The sequence below is a fragment of the Ochlerotatus camptorhynchus genome, unplaced genomic scaffold, assembly GCF_037179485.1.
Source record: "Ochlerotatus camptorhynchus isolate MF236.1 unplaced genomic scaffold, CSIRO-AGI_Acam_v1.1 ptg000069l, whole genome shotgun sequence".
In the NCBI taxonomy this organism is placed as follows: Eukaryota; Metazoa; Arthropoda; class Insecta; order Diptera; family Culicidae; genus Ochlerotatus; species Ochlerotatus camptorhynchus.
The window spans coordinates 4,305-22,908 of NW_027040559.1; positions in this window are offsets into that span (position 1 = coordinate 4,305).

Here is an 18,604-nt window from a genome sequence, read left to right on the forward strand (position 1 = left end):
TCCCGAAGAAAATCATTATTATTTTTGGCTCACTCAGTACCAAAACAACGGCCCCAAGCAGTCCCAAGCTATTTCACTCACCCCTGCATGTTCTGCATGTATCCACACACCCCTGATGTTATCTGTCAAACTTTCATAGTGAATCAAAACAAACATATTGTAGTAATAGAATTTCAACTAGAATAGGGTACGTTAATCGTTTGCTTGGGACCAATAGGCTACTAAAGTGGTGAGCCAATTTAAAATCGTTAGTTTCGTATTGATTGTTGCTAGCACCATCTATCATCCACATTCCCAAGCATTGTTTTGCAACCGGAGCATCCCTCGATCATGCAATTTATTCACTAGTTGCTTTTCCCTCGTTTTGTCAACGCGTCAGCTGTGTTGAATAAAAACAAAACAGATGGAAGTCAGTGTTGTCGGTTCTACGAAATTTTCCGTCGATCTATAGAATTGATTGAATTCTGCAGAAATACGGATCCGTATGAAAAATTCACAGAAGCTATGACTTTTTTTTAGGGATTTGTTTTGTTTGTTTATTGTGCTTTTTCTTTTGCTGGAAACAAGTTTTTAAACGTGGCAATGCATCACTTATTAGTGCCCTTTCTAAAAGTAGATGTGTAAATGTAATATGTATCAATCAATGATATTCATGGTGAAGTATTGAACACTAGTAACTGGTAAAAGTTGATAGAATATTGCAATCATCAACATGATTTGTTCTCGAATTCTATGTACATCGTACAACGTAATGTTAGTAATGGAATGACTAATGTGCAGCATTTTTGATGAAATATTCAACAATTTGTTTTTTTGTATTCGTCAGACGTGGTATGTGTCTCCAGTGGGATGTCTTGACCACTTATCATTTTTAAGAGCTGACATCGTGACAGACGTGAAAAAGAACTGATAAGTTCAAAATGTGGTGGCTTGCTCAATGCTTCAGTGGTGCCACCATGACAAATGCAAGCACATTCCCAACTAAAACATTATTTGCGATGAATGTGATTGTGAGTGTTATGTCTATTTGTCTGTGCCCATACTTTGACCACTAGACTATCAGCAACAATCAATACGAAACTAACGATTTTAAATTGGCTCACTACTTGACTAGCCTATTGGTCTCAAGCAAACGATTAACGTATCCCATTCTAGTCGAAATTCTAGTACTACGCAATGTTTGTTTTGATTCGCTATGAAAGTTTGACAGATAAAATGAGGGGTGATTGGTTTTTCCTATGTTTCGAGGGGTGAATCGATTAGCTTGGGACCGAAGATAGTACCAGAGCTGAGCCAAACAGTTGAGCACGTTATTTCGGGACCTTCTAGTCTGAGTTACCTCTATGCTATCAGTACTTGTATAAGATGAAAAGCAAAAGACGTATAAGAGATACCTATGTAGTGCGGTTTATGAACACGGTTTGCCAAGTACGTGTAACGCTTTTAGTGGTCTTGATTCCTCTGCATTATGAAATCATGAATTTTCATCCCGAAATCATGGGATGGCAAGCTTTTTTCATTTCATGATTTTTTATTCATGAAAATGGAATCGGATTTGTTTCCGTGCAAATGTACTAGGGGAATTTACGTATTCTCGACAACCTTAGCAGCAACCTTCTTTCTATAGCCTTTTTCTCTAAGGAACGCACACATATGCAGTATTGGTGGTTTGTTTACAATCTTTTGCTGCCAGCTGCTCTAACAATTTCAGTCGAAATAATTGTCAAAAACTGTTTTGAAACGCTTTTACAAAGCTCCAATCTTCTCTAGTGAGAGCGAGTATTGTCGGCAACCAGTTTTTCTTCGGCAACCGTTCCATTTGAACTGCATGTAAATCTGCTGTTCTATTATCGGCAACTCGAAATCAGCTACAATTTGTAGTGCGTGTGTTTCATTTCAAGAAAACCTTGCTAGATTGCTTTTTCTCAGTGGTAAAAATATAGTCAAATTGAAGCTGAAAGCATAAAGAATCGTTTGCATGCATTCAGCGAAATGTTTTCGTAAGAAAATCCAGTGAAAATAGTGTTTCAGTTTGGGTTGCCGAAAATAGTCTGTCATGCCGAAGCCGTCATTTCCCCTATAATGTTTTGGTTCTATCTATTTCACTCTACTCAAAACTGAAATGTGCATGAGCATGAGCATGATTGACCGCCCACGGTTGCTACTCTGTTATTGCCAGATCAGCGGTAATTACACAGAGAACCAGTAGACGATGCTTGGGACTAGGAATCATCCTCAATGTATAAAAATTGGACTCAAATCAAACTAGGCAATACCAGCGCCGGCCGCGCCCGAACGCAGGTTAAGAAAGGAATGGGTAGGAATGTGTTGACGTGACACTCGCTTTGATGGAAGCCGAAAAATCCTCTGCACTTCCACGAGAAATCACTGGGATGTTGGGTAAGAGGTTAGGGTTTGTAGCAGGGTTCGTTTTGGTAAACGATAAGCTGAATTGATGTCCTAACGGTCTGGCCCAAATAACCAAGTAGAGCTGCACCAACAGCAACCGGCCTCCTCGTAGACTTTCTTCATCGCAGGTATCTCTTTCAAACACAGACGTCAAAATGCTTCACATCTTAAGTTCCTAGCAAAGATAAATGCGTGAGCAGCCGGATTGTGCGAGCAATGAATTTTTCACAGCCGTAGATTAGGGAGCCGTGGGGCCTCATACTTGGAAAAAAAATCCATTCCCGAAAACGGGAACGGACCGTGAACTAAAAATCACGGCCAGCTATCCAGAACAAAATTTTCTCAAATATACACCGTGAACTATGGTTCACGGCTGTGGTTCACGAATATGGGAACTCTTTTTTTCCCGTGTAGCCTAGTCAGTAAAGGCACGGTATTACCAAGCCGGAGGCGGCGGGTTCGATTCCCGGTCCGGTCGAGGGAATCTTTCGGGTTGGAAATTTTCTCGACTTCCCTGGGCATAGAGTATCATTGTGCTTGCCACACAATATACAAATTCATGCATTGGTATTGGCATCGAAAGCTCTCAATTAATGACTGTTGAAGTGCATTTAGAACACTAAGTTGAGAGCACGCAATAAGCTAATATGCGCTAAGCAATAAGCTTGAAATGCGAATAATAAGAAGAAGAAGATTAGGGAGCTAGCTGAGCAGAACAAAATCAAAAGGTGAAAGCGGACGTAACCTTTGAAAACGGCACAAAAGCTTTTGTAAACCAAATTCGTAAGGCTTTTAACACGTGAAACGAACTACGCCCACGCAAACAATATCAATCTCCCCTTTCCACGTACTTCGGTTCGCCTTTCACTCTATTTGAAACTGAAATGCATAAAACAAAATGACAAAATGACACACTCTTTGCACACTGTCAAAGATCATTGCACACAGAATCAAGTTTGTTCAAATCAAAACGAAAATACTAGCCCATCTGGTGGCTGATGGCACAAGCTTCTCAGAAAATTCTATTACATTTCTTCGCCAGTTAGTCGTCTGTCACTTCGTTTATGGAATTATTTTCAGAAAAAAAAACTTGGAAATGTTTACAAAAATTGTAAAGTTAGGTTTGAAGATTTCGGATTTAGAAAAATGTTCAATATTCTGATGCTTGGATTTTTTTCTTTTCCAGATTTTAAACTGGGATATTTTTTAGATTACAGACTTTTTTTCGGGGCCTAAATTAAATTTCTTTACAGATCTACTGGGTAGTGTGTGTTGTCCGTGGTCCACTGTCTAGTTTTAGGTGTTTGAGTCTGTAGCTCTCTGGTTGAAAAGGGTGACCATTGTCGTTATTATTCCGAGGGACTCCTGGTGTATTATGAAGAGAATTTTAATCTGAAGAAATCTTAAATTCCAAGGAAATCAAAATACAAGAACATTTTCAAAGGAATTCTGAGAAGTTAGTTAGTCTTCATCTATGTGATTCCTAATCTTCTATTCGTTGTTCCCTAGCTTGAAGTTGTTAAAACTAGGGTTCTGATGCGTGGTCATTATCGGTGTCATTCCTTAATTTTGTGGCCAATTTTGACTGACAAAGGGGCGCATCTTTGGAGGGTGTTTCAACACTCCGAAGGGTATAAATAGCGGGACCTTTCAATGACGGTAAGAATGATAACTGTATCAAAACCGAATACTTCATCATTTCTCAATCGTGATGGAGTAGTAGCATAGAGGTAACTCTAAGACCAGAAGGTCCCGAAGAAACGAACATAGTGTAGTACTAGAATTTCGACTAGAATGGAGTACGTTAATCGATTTGCTTGGGACCAATAGGCTAGTCAAGTAGTGAACCAATTTAAAATCGATAATTTCGTATTGATTGTTGGTAATACGATATGCACTAAACTAAGTACACGGGCTATACTACAGTAGATCAAATTACTGGTCGCAATGGTGTTAGGTCCCGAACAGAAAAAAAAACTCTGAGAAAAATTCAATGGCAATTCTAAGGAGATTTCAAAGCATAATCCGAAACAGAGTTGCGACCTATCACAATCACGATCGCCAAACAGCTGATGGTAGTAACGTTTTGTACATTCCTATCAATGTGCTCGTCGAAGCTCTCTCCATGACCATCCATCAAGTTGACGAAAGAAGTAAAAAGCAACTGGTGAATGTCGTCTTCTGTTGTGTTTGCTTGCTTATGTGAGTGTTGGTGAGTGAGCCCAACAGCTTCCGTTTCATGTTGCCTGCTTTGTTTGTAACTCACACAGTCGCGCCTGCCGAGACGAACTTGGAATGCGTAGGCATTGTTTTCATATTCTTCTGTCGTTTCGCTTTTTCTCATGATCGTACTGCAGAAGTCTTCACTGTTTTCGTTGTGCTTTTCATCATCAGCAGCGAGTGTAACGTTTTGCTTGTGAGCAGCGACCATTATTGGTGATTGTTGTTTGCCATGGCTCTAACTCTCACTGCGTGACAAAATGATCTGTCAGCGAAAGTCGGTTGATGCGAAGACGAGTGTCACGTGAGTGTCATGATATTTTGCATCACTGATCCGAAAGCAATAAGGGCAAGTTTTTGAGGATAATCTCCAGGGAACTCGGACAAGAATTGCAAGAGGATTATGAGAAGTGAATTTCAAGAATTTTCAGGAAGCAAGTTAATTCTGAGATGAAATTTCTGAGGACATTTTTAGGAGAGCTATTTTATTTTATTTATTTATTTATTGTAATTCATCTGACAGTAGTTGTCTTAAACAGATTACAAAAATAATCACAATCTTCTAAACCTGTTTCGAAATTGGTTCGATGTTTTTCCGAATTCAAATGCTTCTTCCACAGCGGAGAATGGCCGAATCATCCCAGACCCATGGCTCATGGTATCCATATGCAGTCCGATGGAAACTTGGTTGTAGTAAGGATGATTGCCGCAACATCCTTTGAGGAACACGGAAGTTTAATTGTTTAATAAGTTTAATAACTACAAATAGGGCTTGTTGCATTTTTCTTCTGTGTTCCAATGTGTCCAGGACCAATAGCACGCATCGGTCTGCATAAGGCCACGGCAGGCTGCGCAAAGCCAACCTCAAAAATATTTTCTGAACACGTTCTATTCGGAGAATCTACACTAGCTCATATGGAGACCAGACCACAGATGCATTTCCAAGTATGGGCCAAACTAAAGAGCAATATAGTGCCTTCAAGCAGTGAGGGTCTTTGAAATCTCGTGCAATCTTTGAAATAAATCCCAGTTGACGATTCGCCTTAGAGATGATCGAGGAATAGTGAAAATTGAATGTCAACTTTGGGTCCAAAAGAACACCATGATCTGTCATACGTTCTACTCTGCGAAGCGTTACATTGTCAATGCTGTACAATGAGGTACAGAAAGAGGTGAAGCAGATTGTGAAATATGGTTGTATTAGTAATCCAAAAAATCAACGTAAACGCAAATAGTGACGTCACTAATTGCTTGTATCGTACAGGGGTTTAACTCACACAACTTAACCGATTGCTTAACCTCGGTAATCCAGCTCATTGAATGCAGTAGTCGCAAAGGATTGAACTCTTAGAGCGGTGAAACGTCATCACTGCACTGGAACGCTGATGTTGAGCTTATTGCGACGGCACCAATCCACAAACAAATCTAGCAGAGCTTGAAGACGATGACAATCCTCAATCGAGTGAACTATAACGTATAGCTTAAGATCATCTGCATAAACGAGCTTGCATTTAACTCCCATCGTTGAAGAATAACGTAAACAAAAGTGAACCCAGGTTTCTTCTCTGAGGTACTCCAGAGGTGCTGGTAAACGTAGAAGAGACACAAGATCCTAGTCGTACTCGAAGAGTTCATCCAGTCAAGTAGGAATGTAGCCACGACCTACGTTGCTCAGATGCTCCTAGTCGGGTAAACTTGCATAACAAAACCTTCTGGTCGATTTTGTCGAATGCGGCTTTCAGATCAGTATATATGACGTCGACGTGTGCCTTATCCAAAAGGTTAGTAGCTACCGATCCACCGGGAATAAATCCATGCTGGTCAGTTGAAATGTAGTTCTTCGAGCGATTCAGGACAAATTCGCTCAAGATGATCTCAAACAGTTTGGAAGCTGCCGAAAGACTGGTGATACCTTGATAGTTCTTAATATCCCGTTTATTGCCAGCTTTGAAAACAGGAAACATATACGACTGCTTCCACAATGTTGGGAATTTTCCTTGCTCAAAGGATGCATTAAATAAGGTTCTGCTAAGGCAGCTGAGCAACGGCAGAACACCACTGCCGGAATGCCGTCTGGACCAGGAGAGAGTGAGGTCACTAGGCGTATCAGAGGCAACAGATTCAGCTTCAACGTCACTTGATGTAAGTGTTTAGCAAACATCTCACACGCTTCGCTAAGAGAAGTGGACTCTTTCCCATCGAGTAGCATGTTGGACGGTATACTCGAATCTTTCCTTTTGCTGTTGACAAAGCTCCAAAAATTTCGGGGTTTACGCCGCAAATTCCACTCGACTCTGAGGACGTGTGATTTGTACAAGGAACTGTTAAGTTTAATCGAAGACTACAAATCAAGAAGACTGGCAACTCTGCCAAAAAATCTGGAGACAGTAACGGTAGCGCCTCTTCTGAGAAAAAGTGGAACCTGTGTATGATGGTGTGAGTTAATTCACGAGTACATTCACACACATAGGTAGAAATACATAGCTGTCAATTATTAATTTTGTTATGATTGTCGTAAAAAGTGAAACGTTTCTTTCCTTGCTTGAAGCTAACAACGAGTAAAATTCCAGCTGAAATTGAACAGATGCGTAAGTAAAATTGTTTTGAAAATTAAAACTATGGCAATGATGGCATTCACAATGTGGGTGGGACCATAGAGGTAACTCTAAGACTAGAAGGTCCCGAAATAACGTGCTCAACTTTTTGGCTCAGCTCTGGAACTCTCTTCGGTCCCAAGCTAATCGATTCACCCCTCGAAACATAGGAAAAACCAATAACCCCTCATTTTATCTGTCAAACTTTCATAGCGAATCAAAACAAACATTGCGTAGTACTAGAATTTCGACTAGAATGGGATACGTTAATCGTTTGCTTGGGACCAATAGGCTAGTCAAGTAGTGAGCCAATTTAAAATCGTTAGTTTCGTATTGATTGTTGGTGGGACCGTCCTCAATCATTAATTTGCTATCTCAGAATTATCTTCCACTTTTCCTTAAGCCTTTAGTGATGCATTGATGGGCATTCGTATTGTGCATTAGTAAAAATGCATGCCCGTTCACACGACTTTGACACCTGGCTACAGTGGGGGGAGTTAAGTTGTGACGCTCGGCAACTTGGCACAGTACTCGCTGACCATTTGAATGTCACTGGCCAATCCGAAACTGTTGCTATCATTCTCTGGAAGGGGTCGGTCGATTCCAAGAATTGTTAAAGCATACAGAGGATCGCTATCCGGGGGTTTCATGTTCTGACAACATCTAAAATGGAAATATATTCTTTATTAATACCTCCTACCTTAACTCCATTTTGTAAACAAACCTTGTAAGGCCATTTTCTCGCGAACCGAAGTCCGCAAAGGGAAACCAACATAATGAACAGGTAGGGAAAATTCTCCTCTACCCGATTGTGGTTAAGGTTTGCGAATGAAGGTTTCGGTTCGCGAGAAAATGGCCTGTGGTTTGTTTACAAAATGGAGTTAAGGCCATTTCAATTGTTGGTCTTGATTTCGGTTCCTCGTTCACAAGTAAAAGTTACTTTCACTAGGTATCGATCCGAGTTTCAATCCTCTACTTGATCCACTATGACAAGTTTTGCAGTTTGGAGTTGTAAAACCACCGGCTAGCTGGGATTAGGATACAAATTGCCGTGAAATTTTGTAGAGCAAAACAAAAACAACAACGAGTACCGTGTTATGATTATTCATTTCGGCGACATTAGGACACTTGTGCTTCAAAGTTCAACCTTTGAATTAACAGGGGTGCTGTTATCAGTGACGTTTGACATTTGTATGGGAGAAGGGAACAGTCGCCAGTCTTCTTGATTTGTTGTCTTTGGTTTAATGTAAGCGATACTGGCACGCTTGAAGGCACGCTTCGTGTCAGCTGTTCTGTGACGACGTAGTTTTCTCTGGACTGCGTTACGCTCACGCTTCAGCACTCTAAGCTGAGGAGTACTCCAAAGCTGGAGAAATTGGTCGTGCTACAGAAACGCACAAGTCATCTCATCAACATCAATGCATTCAAACACATCGGCCCAATCTTGATCAAAAAGATACCGCAGTAATGAGACATAATCAATTTTCTTGAAGTCTAGAAGCCCTGCTCTATCATCCACGTTGCAAGCTGGGTGAGATCTAAAAGGAAGAGGTTACAATTGGCTTCTTCCTCTTTTATTTCTATCTCTATTTCTATCTTACCACATGAAATCGGCCAATCAGGAGCTGGTTCACGTTTGACAGAAAAGTGGTTCATTTTCGCCCCCGTATTGTCACCTCTTCTCTTAAGCTGGGTTTAGATTGGGCAAGTCAAATGATCAACTCAGTTGAATTCAATTGGCTTGAAAAGTTGAGTCTGGTTCAACTTTTTTCAATTCAAGTGAGTTGATCAAGTCAGTTGAATGGCATGGTTTACACGTTCAATTCACGTTCAAGTCAGTTGAATTCAACTGAGTTGATCATTTGACTTGCCTAATCTAAACCCAGCTTTAGGGTGAGAGGTCCAGTCAAGTGGAGCAGGTAGCGACATAATTAAGGAAGAATGGTGAGCATCAATAGTTATAAAAGTGGCACAGCGGATTCGTCGATATCGAAATCATTTTCACCGTTGGAAAATACCAAATCCAGCGTGCGGCCAAGTTCATTTCGGACTTTATTGTGTTAACTGAGATTAACGAAATCCATTCCATCAATGAGAGCAATACTTGCAGCGGTCATTAAAGATGTTTCGGTGAGGTAGATCCTGTTGTCATCGATTCCTCACTGAAGACGAGGCTGATTATAATCGCCACAAACAAGAATCTTATCATCACAATATGCCTTGTCGCACAACTCTTTGACTGAGACAATATGCGCTTCCATAACTTCGACGTCACGACACAGCGCATAAATATAATCTATAGCCATGTAAGTCCAGTGATACACAGACTTGTTCCAGTCTAGTACTGTCTGACATTCGCAAATGAGCTGACATAACGTTGCGTCACAGCTATTAGCTCGCAACCAAAGCATGTTTTATCGATGTTGCGTAAGCGAAATACGTTGTAGCCTGGTCCAAAAATGTGAGTCGAATTGATGCTATCGTCAAGTTCGGTTTCAATCAAGATGATAACGTCATACTAGCAATCAGCAGCATCCAGGAATAGATCATCAATTTTTGTCCGAATACCTCGTACATTTTGGTAGTACACCCAGATCCGATTTTCAGTCGAACCAGCCGGTTGTTGCTCTTGAGGCGGTGAGGCGCTGGAAGCAACGGACGAATCAGGAGCGGAACTGGTTATGACACGAACATACTTGCCTTGAGTTGCGGGTTGGAAGACCCCTTCTCCAAGCCCACACACAGGTCCGGGACGACTGCGGGACGATGACTGGAATGACTCGACTGTGGCGGGAGAAGAAGTTGCTTCCGTAGTGCCAACTTCAATGCGTCCCAGAGTGCTCAGGTGACAGACGGGAGATGGATGGTTGAAGGTTGGTATAGCGCTAGAACCAATGGACGAATCAGGAGTGGGACTGATCATGACACGATGATACTTGCCTTCGGGAAGACTACGGGACGATGACTGGAATGACTCGACTGTGGCGGGAGAAGAAGGGGCTTCCGTAGTGCCAACTTCAATGCGTCCCAGAGTTCTTAGGCGACCGGTAGGTGACGGATGATTGATGACTGATAATGCACTGGAACCAATGAACGAATCAGGAGTGGTACTGGTCGAGAAACAGATCATACTTGCCTGACGTAACAGACTGGAAGACCACATTTTCAACTCACACACAGAATCGACATCAATCTTCTTTCTACCTAATCAACGTGCACGCAGCTAACTACAGCAAAACACAATTTTTCCTGCATCGTAGATAGAGTCGCCGCCCTCGCCCTGAACTTGGAATTGAAGATGTCATTTCAGTAGTAGAGTTAATATAATTATACAATGTGTGTTTACGAATATGTTCAAAATTTCAATACTTCCCATTTTTCTAATTTGCTATGTTTGTTGGTATTGGTGCTTTTTTCGAATTTGGGTGTGGTTTGAACGGTTGTGGATTCAGTATCAACGGAAAAGCATTAACTTTCACCTCAATAATATGATATAAAGCGTAATGAAATTCGCTTGATGGGACGGGTATTTAAAGAAGTAATATTTGAGTTTTAGAAAATACATACGTGTTGATGGGAAATCCATGCAAAATCCTTATCAAGAACAATTATTGTCATCGGGATCGAAATCTAGTAACAACAAGCTGAACGGGAACTTGATCGTAATTGTTTTGTGAAATAAGGGGCTCGGTGGCCTAGTGGTGACCGATTTTGCTTACCGAGTACTGGATCTATGTTGCCAGAGGAAAATTAAACCTAAACAAAACACTCAACCTTCAACGCACTCAGCGAAGCAAACACTCAAAACTGGATTAATTGTAACGCGCAATCCGCCTGATCCCATGTGGGTCCTCTCTCTCTCACAATAACTTTATTCAAAGTGTAGCATCATCTCATCAACATATTTCTGTTCTGCCCGATCGTGGCCAATGTTGTCGACGTCGTCGTCCCTTCTGGAACCGGGAAACGCATGAATGGAACGGAATCCGTCCGCAACGGATGCCGGCATTGGACGTGCCTTGTACATTGAGATTTGCATAGCGAACATTCATAAATACATGTTGCAGGAGAATGTCGCCTCGCCGCCGCCGTCTGATGAAGCGAAGACGAAAGCAAAGCAAGCGACGAGACGTGGCGGAGAGTGCAACAAATATTTGGACAAGAATGGCTCCGAAATATGAATATAATGTGTGAGTGTGAGTGTGTATGTGATTTACTGTGGTTTCACTTTCCTGAACTTCCCCCTTTCAGACGCCGTGGGTTGTTTTGGGTTAGGGGCTTGGGCGTTCTACAAAGAGAGAATTTGTAAAAGAGGTTTAGCGTTGCTTGAAAGCTTTTCCTCGAACGACGAGACGGGTATCGAATGTTTGTTCTTTGATGGTTGGTTGCCGTGGAGAGAGTGAAAATGCATGAATGGATGCTGAACTTTTTGCACTGGGGGTTTTCTTTTTCTCTTCAGGATGTGGGTTGACATATTTGTCGCATTCACAAGAGCTCCTCGTGCAAACAATCAAAGGAAGAAAACTTCGGAACGAGAGTGTATTTGGCTCGTTTTGAACTTTATTCATGCCACAAATGCATCGTTTGCTCTTTGGTGGATGGAGCGGATTCGCTGAAATCTCAATTTTTTTTTTTTTTTCAGTGGGTCGGCGACCTTTTGAAAGAACCAAGACGAAAAGAGCATGACTTCTCGGATTGAAATCGTACTTTTCGTTCCAAAAAAAAATAATCAAACCAGAAGGGAAAATGCTGTGTGAAAAGACCTTGACTGATGGAACGAAATGGCCAGAAGTTCATCACTGACTGACTGGGTGGAAAGTGTTCCGCCAGCATTATTTATGATGGAAAAGTTCCGTCGAGTGGTTGTGCGGTGGTGCACTTTGTAATGGACGGAAGAGAAATGGCTCCGCGAGGGCCCAGGATGGATGTGGCAAATGTGTGGCACCGGAACGAAGAAACGGGCGAATGCGTGATGTGGGAAAGCGCTCGCTGCTGATGGTGTGTGAAATATTGCTTCCGTTTTGTCGAGCGTCGGATAGGGAAATTTCCTCTTCTATTCCAGCTGGGATGGAAGCAATGTTTGTGTTGAACATGAATGCGTGGGTGAACAATAGATTGAACGAGCGCACGAGTGGTCCTTGAGTGTGGAGATGAAAAGTTAATCAAATGGAAAATCATTTATTATAATGAAGGATAATCATTTTTTGACGTTTATGAAGATTTGATTGAAGTGTGGAGCTGTTCGCAGAGAACACGGTAGGATTGGTTAAAAAATTTAAAGATGAGTAAATGAGAAGGCCGAGTCCAATGGTCGAAACGTCGGACATAAAACATACATAAGTAGGCGTTTCGATCCACTGTTTTCTATCGAGTTGGGATAAAACTTAACTGTTTAACTTCAAGTTTCAGGGTAGAATTATCTTCTTGTGTATTTCTGGTTTCCTTTTAGCCCTTCCGCTCGATCGAAAGTGTAAACAAAACATCGGATGTCAAATGACATTGCTTGATCGCGCAAGGTATATCAAATGCGCAGGTGAGATACATCAGACTGAAAAGTCGATATTCCACAAATCTGTTCAATTGACTGTAATTTCTCAACTAGTGGTAATTTGATAGTTAAAATTCGACCAGTTAATAGTTTAAGACTTGAAAATTCAAAAATGCTTTGAGAAATGCAGAATAGTGATAGAAATTTTCGGAGGTACCTATTTAGGTAAAAAAGGACACAAATTCCGAAAGCAGCCTTAAGGAATTGCAGAGGTGTTCTTTTTGATTTGATTTTTTTTTTAAATAATTACGTCTTCTGGTACACTAAACTGTCTTTCTAAAAACCGAAATGAGCCCGTCTCTCAAACACTATCAAAGCTACTTATAAACTTTTCAGACCCCCGGGGCTCCGGAGAACTTTCCATCTGAAATTTGAACAAATTTTTATTGAAATCTTGTTTTCAAAACTTCCACCATCCCACTAAAGCATATGCTTCCGCACTCTCAAGCACGAAACTTCTTTCCCGAATGAATTGCATGAATGAGTGCTATTCATACATATGATAATTTGCATATAATATTATCCGCTACATCCCATTCTGTAGTACTACCATAACGTGCGCCTGCATGAATGCGTCTTCACGTTCCCCTATTCAAGCATAGGCCAGCGAGGAGGGGGAGAGGGCAAGGGGGCTTTGGTAAAGACAACTCGTTCATGATGTTTTTCCATATTTCGCCATTTTTCCTCTCTTCAAGTGCTGCTCTGTTGAATAAATTTTCCATTCATTTTGGCATTTCCATTCCCCCGCCAGGCCAGCAACGAACTTCACTGAGCGAAAGCGTCCGCAATTCTTCGAATGATTATTGCATTGCTCGAGCCCTTCAATAATATGCTTTCGAATTTCAGATGATTGCCTTATGGTTGAATTCGTCGCCAGCTGATGAGCATCCATATGACTGTCATCCAAATAAACGATGGTGTTTATTTGGAAATACAGCGCTCAGAGGATAAAAATTTACACACAGTATGACATGCGAGAGCTACAGATTTTATTTATAATTCGATTGTTATTCTCTTATACATTTCCATAATGAATAGTCATGAACAGCCATTCCACCATGGATTCAAAAGTATTCCGTTGGTAGAGTAAACTTCCCTCTATCGCGTCATTGATAACCTTGGGTTACTATGGTTTGATCATGTTCGTACCAGCCCCGATAGCGATGGTTATGTTTTCACCTCGTGTGCCAGCTCGATCAGCACATGACGTATACGATTGAATAATTTGCATCATCGTTTTGAACGATTTGCGTTCAGGGGCAGAACCGCATACCACTATAGTCGCTATATTCGTAGTCTGCCGGATAGAATCTCGGGAACCAATCGAGCAAATCATGACCAACAACAGAAAAGAGCACATCAGCTTTTGTGAACAAAATTTCGGAAACCCTCTTCTCATGACTCAAGGCTCACCTACGCAAACTAACACCATCTGTGGGTTGAGGAAAATTTTCCCTCTCCGATGATGCCGGTAGTTTGCGTTCGATTGGCGAGGAAAGAATAATCAACGTTTTGTTTATAAAAGTTGATAGTACCTTTTCAATTGTTGGTCTACAATATACTGAATTGGTTCCGCTTTTTGATAGATCAAAATTCTATCCGCCAGACCTCGCGCCAGACTATGAATATAGCGACTATACGTACCACATGCATTTCAATTTAGGATGACAATCATTCTACAGAGAGCTTTCGCTTTCGCTTCTGCTGTCAATGTTTATGCTGTACTCGAAAGGAGCATAATCTGATTTAAAAACAACCGTCATCCGGTTGTGGCTATCACTCGCAAAAGCGATTTCGATATTTCGATAGGAATGGTCGAATGATTCATACGAACAGGCGATGATGTTTTCGTACAGTGTTTGGGGGGTGGGGGAAAGCCACTCTCTTTTCATCTGAGCTGGATTCACCTGGCTCTATGATCCCATCATCCTGTGCTGAGCTTTATTATCGTGTTTTACGTGACGAATACATTTTTTATTGCAGTGAATTGAATTCCGAGATCTTCCGAGAATCATCAAAATAAGCCATTTGTTCTCATAGCGCACCCTGGATCGGATTCATTATTTTCTAGTACCCACCCCCTTCATAGACAAAGTCCTTCCCTTTTCAGACAACAGTTTTGTTGACAAACAATCCCGACCAAAAGCCCTCGAGGGACGCTCCGTCGTCGGACGACCGGAGCATGTACACGCTTTTTCAAAACTACACACTTAGAAATACCTAATCTTACACGTGACGGAATCCATCTTTGACATAAAGGATGAGACGTAAACAAACATGTCATGTAAAATTAAGTGCTCCGAGACTGAAAAGTTCGAAAGTACGTTTGATTGAGCTGAATTTCACGTCTATTATGACTCAATTTTATGTCAAAATTGACGCTCGTATATGTCAGTCTCAGAGCACCTAAATTTACATCAATTTTTCTAAGTGTGTACACAAATTCAGTCAACACTGGGCCTACCCAAAAAATGGGTAACTTAGGCTCTGAACCATTTGATTGATTATTTTAACTTTTGGTTTGAATTTGACAGATGGAAATTTATCGATTAACCCTAAGAGGAAGAGGTGACAATTGGCTTCTTCCTCTTTTATTTCTATCTCTATCCCTATCTTTGTCCATATCTATCTCTATCTTACGCACATGAAATCAGCCAATCAGGAGCTGGTTCACGTTTGACAGAAAAGTGGTTCATTTTCGCCCCCGTATTGTCATCTCTTCTCTTAGGATTAACCCTGCTATCCGAGCGTCTGACAGACAAGAAGTTAAATTTTGACAACCTTGGCTAATTTCTTCTCGAAAACCGGTCGATCGACAGCACAGGGATTTTCGAACATAGAAAATAACTTTCGAAATGTCACTTTTAACAACGAGTTAAATTTAACTTGGCAAATAGACGAGTGCACGGGTGAACTTTAGTTCATCTACTGAAAAAAAAATTACACAACAGTGGGGCCCTGTTTACTAAAAATGAACACATGAATAATGCTCGCGTAACATTTGAAAAGGGCCTATCAACTTTTATAAACAACTTTCTATGTCCTTTTCACGAGAACCGAAGTATGCCCATGCAAACCAAGAGCACTATCAGGAAGGGGAAAATTTCTCCTACCCGATTGTGTTGTTAGTTTGCGTGGGCGTATTCGGTTCGCACGAAAAGAGCTTAACAAGTTTTGTGTACAAAAGTTGATAGGCCCGTTTTAAATGTTACGTGAGTATTATTCATGTGTTCATTTTTAGTAAACATGGCCCCGCTGTTGTGTCACTTTTTGTGGAGTGAGTGAACTCAAATCCATCCGTGCACTCGTCTATGGTTCACAGCCTTAGTTGGGAGTGACAAGCTGACAAATGAACATCATCGATCGGATGACCGATCACCGCCAGCGTTAACCTCAATCGGATGACAGTTCAGTGGTACTGTTTACGTGGACTTGGTCGATTTGTTCTTGGGTAGCTTTTCTCGATGTAAACCACTCTTCAGGAAATTTTTAAATATATTTCGAAATGCTTGTAAACAGTCCCACTCAACTGTCAAAAATGTCATCCGATGAACACTGAGTTCATTTGTGACGTCACACTGCAGTACCTAATACCTAGTAACCTAATACCAATTATTGACCAATGCACGAAATGAACTCACGAAAAACGTTTGAGTGGGGCAGTGTTTACTACAAATGAACACATGACGAAATGCTTGCCTAACTTTAGAAAACGGTCTATCAAGTTTTAGAAACTACTTGTGAAGCCTTTCATCGGGTAGGACATATTCTCCCCTTTTCGATAGTGCTCTTGTTTTGCGTGGGCGTTTTTCGGTTTGCGTGAAAACCCTAATAAAAATAACCACAAAAGAGAGCTTAACGACGTGTTCGGGATATCATCCAAACCATTTGTGGGATAGTTTACCCATCCGGTATAAAGTTCGTTTATGGTATTTATTTATTAGGGAAGGGCCTAACAAGTTGTTTATTAAAGTTGACAGGCCCTTTTCTAAAGTTACGCGAGCATTGACGAGTGCACGGATGGATTTGAGTTCACTCACTCGACAAAAAGTGACACAACAGCGGGGCCCTGTTTACTAAAAATGAACACATATGTGTTCATTTTTAGTAAACAGGGCCCCGCTGTTGTGTCACTTTTTTGCCGAGTGAGTGAACTCAAATCCATCCGTGCACTCGTCAATTACGTCATGTGTTCATTTTTAGTAAACACGGTACCGCTCAAAGGTCACATTTTTGTGAGTTCATTCCGTGCATTAGGTTCTGCGGCGTTACGTCACGAATGAACTCAGTGTTAATCGGCTGAACCTTTTTGACAGAGCAACTGTTTACAAGCACTAAATTAAAAATATTTTAAAATTTCCGAATTTTAACTTGTAAATTGTCGAGAAACAACGTGGTGAAAGAATTTTGCTCGTGGACAATGCAGAAGTGTGGTTTACATCTCACTGCACACTGAAAAATTATCGAGAAAATCTAGCCAAGAAAAAATGACTAAGGCTGTGAACCATCCCCTAATAAAAAATTACCATAAACGAACGATAACCCAAATCATTGAACTATTCCACGAATGGTTTGGATGATACCTTGAACACGTCGTTAAGCCAATTAACCATAACATTTTTATTAGGGTCTGCCGAGTTAAATTTAACTCGTGGTTAAAAGTGACATTTCGAAAGTTATTTTCTATGTTCGAAAATCCCTGTGCTGTTGATCGACCGGTTTTCGAGAAGAACTTAGCCAAGGTTGTCAAAATTTAACGTCTTGTCTGTCAGAAGTAACCACGCTCGGATAGCAGGGTTAATCGATAACTTTCCATCTGTCAAATTTAAACCAAAAGTTAAAATATTCCACTAAGGCTCTGAACCATTTGTTGAATTTTAACTTTTGGTTAAAATTTGACAGATGGAAAGTTATCGATTAACCCTGCTATCCGAGCGTGGTTATTTCTGACAGATTGATCGACAACACAGAGATTTTCAAACATTGAGAATAACTTTCGAAATGTCACTTTTAACCAGGGGTCTGGCTGGCGGCCATGTTTTTGATGCTTTCATCTGCTCTTGTCTGTCTGCTCACAACACGATTTTGCGTCCCTTTCCTTCATGTGTACGTCAGGCGGGCCGTATTTAAAGAAGGCCCGTGATCTTGCCTACTGTCAAACGTATAGGATTGATATGGGTTGCCAGTCTCCTGCTTTTAACCACGAGTTAAATTTAACTCGGCAAATGGTTCACAGCCTAAATGGTTCAGAGCCTAAGGCTGTGAACCATTTGCTGAGTTAAATTTAACTCGTGGTTAAAAGTGACACATCGAAAGTTATTATCGATGTTCGAAAATCCCCGTGCTGTTGATCGACCGGTTTTCGAGCCACGGTTGTCAAAATTTAACTTCTTGTCTTTAATCGATAACATTTCATCTGTCAAATTTTAACCAAAAGTTAAAAAATTCGCCAATTGGTTCAGAGCCTAAGCCCACGTAAATAGTACCACCATAGAGGTAACTCTAAGACTAGAAGGTCCCGAAATAACGTGCTCAACTTTTTGGCTCAGCTCTGGTACTCTCTTCGGTCTAATCTAGCTAATCGATTCACCCCTCGAAACATAGGAAAAACCAATAACCCCTCATTTTATCTGTCAAACTTTCATAGCGAATCAAAACAAACATTTCGTAGTACTAGAATTTCGACTAGAATAGGGTACGTTAATCGTTTGCTTGGGACCAATAGGCTACTAAAGTGGTGAGCCAATTTAAAATCGTTAGTTTCGTATTGATTGTTGGTACCACTGAACTGTCATGAGATTGAGGTTAACCCCGACGGTGCAAAACCTAATTG